Raw genomic sequence first — 8,422 nt, forward strand, 5'->3', positions numbered from 1 at the left:
TTATCTTTAACGTATTAATTGTCCCCACTAGATTGCTATAAGGTTATGACAATATATCTCTAGAATACAATAAAGTCTAAAATCTGTATACAACAACTCCTAAAGCTTTCCCTTAAAAAGTTTTGTACGAAAAGAATTTAAAGAGACTAGAAAAGAAGAAGAAGAAGAAATAGAAGCAGTATATATGATTTGAACAACTCATCTATATTTATAGAGAATGAAAAGTCATGACATCTTTTCTAGATAGACACATCAGTTTATTTCTAACAGACACAACTTTTTATTTTAAATCGCTACATCTTTTAATAAATGTGACTATATCTGTCTATTAACAGATACATCTATTATGACACTTCTTTTTAGCAGTCGTAACTATTTGTATTTAACAGACACATCTACTTGTTAACAAACATATATGTTCGTAATTTATTTATGAAAGTTAAAATAAAATAATTATTTTATTTTACACATATTCGTGTCAAGTGTCATCATAGAATATTATATATTTAGTTAAATATATATAATTCTATATATTTCATTCTTTCTACTTCTTCTCTTTTTTGTATTTTAACAATGTAAGAATTCTTTCTCTCTCATAATATTTAACATATAAGCTATTTATAATAATTCCCTTCTTAGCTTGTATTGTTAGATTCCATTGTTTTTTACATAATGAAAAGTATATTTCGATTTAAAATTTTCCTTAGTGTAAGTATTTCAAAGTTCTAAAGAAATCATGGTGGCCGTAGCTTAAATTTAGATTCCTATTAAATAGAACAGACAATACAATACACATGAACCAATTAGTTCGAATTAAAAGTTAACTAAAATTTTAGTACGAATATGGCCTTGTGCTATCTCCTATTTTTATGAATATTTATAAAAGTTATTATCACTTTTTGTTGAAGTGGGATCACTTTCTATGTTCATATAGTTAAAATTTGATTTGTAATAATATTATGAAGAAGCGGAAGCATGAAAAACATAAGTTTATACTATTTAATTCAAAAATTTTCACCTAGGGTCACATGCATCATGTAAGATTTATTTTTGTCTATTTGATTCAATGATAAACAACATATTAAAACACTTTTAATATGTTTTTGGATCTGTATTTGCCATTTAAGATTTTAAAATTAATCAGATTAATTTTAGAATCCTAGATTAGATCAAGAACAAATACATTAACCTCTTGATGCAGTGTAGTGTATTTGTGCCTTTCGGATGCATCTTCAGGACACCAGATGTTGTCCCTCTAGCTTGTCCACACCAAGTTCACCTATGGCAGCCCTTGAACAGCTTTTAAAGCTTTTTCTATTAATTAGAAAATCAAGTTTTGCCTTTTAAGAGATTAAAGATGTAAACAGGACACTAGAAATAATTTCTAGTATTTTCAATTCAAGAGATTGTTTGCTAATCTCTTGGAATAGATGAGAGAAGAAGATGAAGAAAAGGGAGAGCCTCTTGGGTGGCGGCACCAAGGGTATTAGCTGTTGGTTGTATTTGTTTCTTTTCATAACAACACTTATATAGGTAGGTCAACACATAACCCTCGCCACATGTTACCCTCTGATTGGTTCTAGGTTTAATTGACCAAATCACATTGTGCCAAGTGTTAAACCTATATTTAATCTTAATTTTAATCATCTTACATGATTAAAAAATATTTGTTAAGCTTATGTGTAGTGCCATGTGTCACCATCTCATGGTGCCACATGTCACCCTGTGAAATGACCAAAATGCCCCTGTGTCTTAATTTTAAGTTCTCAACCCAAAATAATTATTTTTCTTCTTCTAATCAATTTATATTAAATATAAATCAATTAATTAATCTTTATTAATTAATTTCTCATTAATTAAATTCATATTTAAATACTTTAAATATAAATTTAACTTATACTATACATCCAATAATCTATATTTAGTTACAAGCAATGCTAGGGACTTTGCAATCTAATTGCAAACCAAACCTATTTAATTAATTAATTAAACTCTTTAATTAATTAATTAAATCATATTTAATTTGGTTATTACTTGTGTATGTGTGTGACTTACTAGGCTCATCACTAATTGGCAATGAGATATGATATCAGCTCTTAATATCATCAGAACTCTTTCTTACCATAAATGATTTCTTTAAACCATTTTATGCACCTCATAGACTATGGTTAACACCTAGCATGGCATGCCATGACCACCCAATTAGTAATAAGGTTTACCTTAAATGAACCTATGATCATATATTACCATGCACTAGAATCTCTCTGTTATAAAATCCTAACTCAAGCTAGAGTCATCGTTTATGTCAAACTCCATTTGCTATGAATGTTATGTTTTCTTTTAATTCCAGTTATTGATTAAAAAGATTTTCTCATCAGAAACTCTTTCTGAATAAATCTATTTGTCCTGGCCAGGAACTTTAAACATCAAGAACAATTAAATGAACATAGGATTTTATTTCTATTTACTTAGAGAAACAGATTCCATCTTGATCAATACCTACCTCCATATATAATTAGTAGGAGCCAACATATGCCCATATACCCATACACAGTACAAGTGTGAAAGCAGTATCAAACTCAAACCACCTATATACAAGATAATTATGCTATCTCAGGTCTAAAGATTATATGCACTGATATGATTTATGACAATGCATTGACGAGAGTAAACTCTATGTGCTTGTCATAAGTGTCACTGGTTCGGCCTACTTATCATGTATAAGTATCTATCATATTTGTTATATGGCATGAGACTCACCATTCCATCTTATTTATATCTCATATAAATAACTTAGGAACAAACATGAATACAATCTTTTTGGATAAGTCATGTCCTTATTATGAAGTATCCTCGATTGTGAACCTATTTATGATACTTTGTACTAGAAATACTGTCACTCATATTCTTAACAACTTAAGAATAGAATTTCTAACAAAATATCAATGGACCTTTTCTATTACACATGAATATATTATGTAAACGGAAAAGTAGAAATGCCTTTTATTAATAAAAATATGTACAAGATACATACTGAATGATATGCTCTAGGACATACTACTAACAATCTCCCACTAGCACTAGAGCTATTCATTACAATATCTTAGACCCATCTTCTCAAGATGTCGGTCTAGCTGAGTCTGTGACATAGGCTTAGTGAATGGATCAGCTGGATTTTCAGCTAATGCTATTTTCTGCATGGCTATATCGCCTCGTCCAACTATTTCTCTGATAATGTGGTAGCGCCTTTCTATGTGTTTGGATTTCTGATGAGACCTTGGTTCCTTAGCCTGTGTGACTGCTCCATTGTTGTTACAGTGTAGTGGAACTGCTGTCTCAATAGAAGGAACTACTGCAAGTTCTGTTACGAACTTCTTTATCCAAACAGCTTCCTTTACAGCATCCGATGCAGCAATATACTCAGCCTCTGTAGTGAAATCTGCAGTCGTGCTCTATTTGGAACTCTTCCAACTGACTGCACCTTCGTTACAAATGAACACATATCCAGAGGTAGACTTTTTATCATCGATATTTGATTGGAAATCAGAATCAGTATAACCATCCAATTACAAGTCTCCACCTCCATAGATCAAGAATAAATCCTTAGTTCTTCTCAAGTACTTAAGGATATTCTTGACAACTATCCAGTGTTCCAAACCTGGATTGGATTGATATCTGCTAGTCAAACTAACAGCATATGCGATATTCGGCCTAGTACACAACATTGCATACATTAAACTTCCAATAGCCGAAGCATATGGAATCCTGGCCATTTTATCTCTTTCTTCAGGTGTCTTTGGAGACATCTCTTTAGAAAGATGGATACCATGTCTCACTGGTAATAATCCTTTCTTGGAATCAAGCATGTTAAACCTCTTTAATACCTTTTCCAAGTATAGACTTTGGGATAAACCAATTATTCTTTTCGCTCTATCTCTATAGATGCGAATTCTAAGAATATAGGTTGCCTCCCCTAAGTCTTTCATGGAGAATGTATTTGACAACCATACCTTTACAGTTGTCAACATACCTGTGTCATTACCCATCAATAATATATCATCCATATATAAGACAAGGAAAGTGATAGCACTGTCACTAACCTTCTTATATACACATGGCTCATCCTCATTTTTGATAAAACCAAATGATTTAATGGCTTCATCAAAACGGATGTTCCAAGTCCTCGAAGCTTGCTTCAACCCATAAATGGATCGTTTTAGTTTGCATACCTTGGAACCATCTTGGGATTCAAAACCCCTAGGTTGTTCCATAAAAATGTTTTCTTCAATGTATCCATTGAGAAAAGCTATTTTGACATCCATCTGCTAAATCTCATAATCATAGTATGTAGCTATTGCTAATAGAATCCTAATTGATTTAAGCATGGCAACAGGCGAGAAAGTCTCCTCATATTCGATTCCTTGCCTTTGGCGAAACCCTTTTGCTACTAGCCTTGCCTTATAGGTCTCTACCTTTCCATCAGAACCAATTTTCTTCTTGAAAACCCATTTGTTCCCTATAGGTACAATACCTTCAGGAGGGTCAACAAGATCCCAAACTTGATTCTTATACATAGAATCAATTTTGGATTTCATAGCATTAATCCATTTTGAAGAGTCTATATCTGATATAGCTTCTTCATAGGTAAGTGGATCATCTCTATGATTTACTTCTTCATGAGTAGACAACTCTTGTTCTTCTTCATGAAGGAAATCATATCTCACTGGTGGGTGAGATACCCTGGTTGTTCTACAAGGAATAGTTGTAGATGTTTCATCAATGGGTGTAGGTTGACTAGATGGATCTATATCCATTTGATCTGTTTGTTGGTTAGAATTCTCCAATTCTAACTCTATTTGCCTTTCTTTGCCTCTTTCTTGAACAAACTGTTGTTCAAGAAATGTGGCATCTTGACTTATCATAATCTTTTGTGAAGTAGGCAAATAAAAATAATATCCAAAACTATCTTTTGGATATCCAATAAATCGACCCTTTTCTGATCTGGTTTCCAATTTATCAGTGTTCAGCTTTTTGATATAAGCTGAACAACCCCAAATCTTAATATGCTTAAGACTTGATTTTCTTCCATGCCATATCTCATAAGGTGTGGAAGAAACTGATTTTGATGGAATCCTATTCAGAATATACAAAGTTGATTCTAATGCAAATCCCCAAAAGGAGATTGGTATATCAATATAGCTCATCATACTACGTACCATATCCAATAGGGTACGATTTCTCCTTTTAGATACACCATTCAGCTGTGGTATTCCTGGAGGAGTCAGTTGGGAAATAATGCTGTGTTCTCTTAAGTATTCATCAAATTCAATACTCAAATATTCACCTCCACAATCTGATCGAAGAGCTTTAATACTCTTTCCTATTTGATTTTCTACTTCAGATTTAAATTCTTTGAACTTTTCAACGAATTCATGTGAGTAAAGGTAATAAAGTAATAAAAACCGCCTCTAGCCATTTCCTTAAATGGACCACATACATCACTATATATTAGCTCCAAAATATTTTCAACCCTTAGCCCTTGTCCAACAAAGGGTGATCTAGTCATTTTGCCCTGAAGACAAGATTCACAAGTTGGAGGAGGCTCAGAGCCCAATGAGATAGAATCCCCATTTTCTCCAATTTTGCAATCCTATCTTCTGCAACATGACATAACTTTAAGTGCCAAATATATTTTAAACTTGAGTTGGTTTTCACCATGGCATTGCATTCATTTAGATCACTTGCATTCATTTTGTATTTGTCATTATTATCCAAATAATAAAGACCATCATTCATATAACCCGAACCAACATATTTATTTCCAAAATAAATATTGCAAACATCATCTGTGAACTGAAATTAATAGCCATTTCTAGTCAAACTAGATATAGAAATGATGTTCTTAAAAGCATCAGGTACATATAAAATATTATCCAAACACAAAACATGTTCAGACATGTAAAAAGATTTAGATCCTATAGCTAAAGCTTCAACAGTTGAGCCATTGCCAATCCAGAGTCTAACATCTCAAGAATGCAAGCTACTACTATTTGCTAGTTCCTGCATATCATTAGAAATGTGAGAACTGGCACTAGTATCTAAAACCTAAGCTGTAGATGAACTATGAGTATCATCAGAATTTAAATAACAAGATATGGACATACCTTTCGAAAGTGTATCCTTCTTGTCCTTCAGAGAAGCAAGATACTCTGGGCAGTTCCTTTTCCAGTGCCCATCCTTCTGGCAGTGGAAACACTTTCCTTTGCCTCCATCAGCTTTAGTCTTCCCTTTCTGTTTAGCTATTTTCTTGGAAGGACCAGGAATCTGAGATTTCTTTTTCTTATTGCCCTTATTCTTGTTGAACTTTCCAGTCGAATAAGTTGTAATCAAAGCTACCTCTTTTCTTTTATTGCCCGGCATATTCTTTTGGGCAATAACCAGCATGTTGAGTAAATCAGTCAAGGTGCATTCCTGTTTAGTCATATGGAAATTTGTCACAAAATTCCCAAAAGACTCAGGAAGGGGCTGAAGGATCAAATCCGTCTGTAGTTGGAAATCCATGTTGAAGTCAATATGTTCCAACTACTCAATCAGCCGAATCATCTTGTGGACATGATCCCCAATATTCTATCCCTCAGACATCCTCATGCGGAATAGCTGTCTAGATATCTCATACCTAGCATTCCTGCTGTGCTCACCATACAACTCTTGTAGGTGAAGGAGGATCTCACTAGCACTCTGTATGTTCTCATGCTGCTTCTGTAACTCATTACTTAAGACTTAGCTCTCATATCATACTCCTTCCACTTGTCCAAAGTTTCATGTTCCTCTTGAGTGGCCTTTGGAGGTAAGGGACCAGGAACATTTGAATCTAGAACATATCCTATATGTTCAAGGTTCAGGACAAGTTTCAAATTTCTTAGCCAATCAGACAAATTAGGTCCTGTCAATCTATTGCGATCAACTATGCTTGCAAAGATATTGGATAGTGGTGGTTGTTCTGTGCTCATTATTATAAGAAAATTAACTGCAAAAAATAACCAAATTAATTAGTAAATGTATCAAGTAATTAACCAAAATGATTATGGTCTTTTAATCAAATTGGCCCGCCCACTAACTTAGCGAATCCTACACTTCCAAAGTAGAAAACGAAAATCCTAATTGGATGGATTTCTAGTGGGTGATTGAATTCTTATAATTCTATTGATCATCCTCAGGTACATCCATTATTGGAATTACAATAAATTATAAGTGAGCAACTCCTTGCCCATCACATCTCATGTGAGGTTCAATCCTTTACCTAGCCCCTAATGCTCAAAATCTCAGATACATCCATTATTGACTTATCTTGCATTAGTTAAGTTAATCCCATTGAGCCAGTAATTATGCAAATAATTTTAATGTCCTCAGGTACATCCAATATTGGCCATCAAACCATTTACATATTTACAATATCTCATGTTTAACAATTATTCTTAAGAAAATCTCTTAAATTAATTGCATCTTATGCAACTATTTAAAATTTCTTAAAATAATTGCCCCAATGGAGGGCCCATGTTATAATTACTTTAATTATAGCATTTCCAACTTAATCATTTATTTGGAAGAATTTATAGTCATCCTAACTACTATTAAGGTCTCACTTTGCACATTATCTATTTAGCATGCATATATCATATAATTGCATACATTTCCATACATCTCATACATTCATGGATAAGCAATAAATATAGTATGATCATGGACTTTCTAAGGAATTCAATTCTAAGCCACCAAAAATTGAATCCGGGCATTCCTAGGTGCATTTCATTCATTCATTTTACAAGAGTTACTGAAGGAATATATAATCAACACTTGATCTTAAATTCCTCCCACTGGTCCCACCAATGCTCTTGACCTCCTTGAACTTCTTGTAATCCAATTACATAGTAATCCTTGGCATATCAAAGCGAATTTACAAGAACTTAAATAAATGAAATTACGACCCAAAAATTATTACAACCTTGATAATATATGCCCAAAAATAAATTAAAATAAATTAATTTAAATTACAATCCCAAAGAAACATAAAAAAATAAATCCAATCACATTGGTCTTTTATAGTCCATGATCATCCATCATGCATATCACTATTTAACAATTAAATAAAACATACATACTTATATTAAATTGAATATCTTATATTCAACTTAAAAATTCAGATTTGAATATGATTTAAACAAATTTAAAAATTCAGATTTGAATATGATTTAAACAAATTTAAAAATTCAGATTTGAATCACATTCAAATAAATTTAAAAATTCAGATTTGAATCACATTCAAACAACCTTAAAAATTCAGATTTGAATCATATTCAAATAATTTTTAAAAATCAGATTTGAATCATATTCAAACAATTTTTAAAAATTCAGATTTGAATAT

Source organism: Hevea brasiliensis, chromosome 4 (assembly GCF_030052815.1).
Source record: "Hevea brasiliensis isolate MT/VB/25A 57/8 chromosome 4, ASM3005281v1, whole genome shotgun sequence".
NCBI lineage: Eukaryota > Viridiplantae > Streptophyta > Magnoliopsida > Malpighiales > Euphorbiaceae > Hevea > Hevea brasiliensis.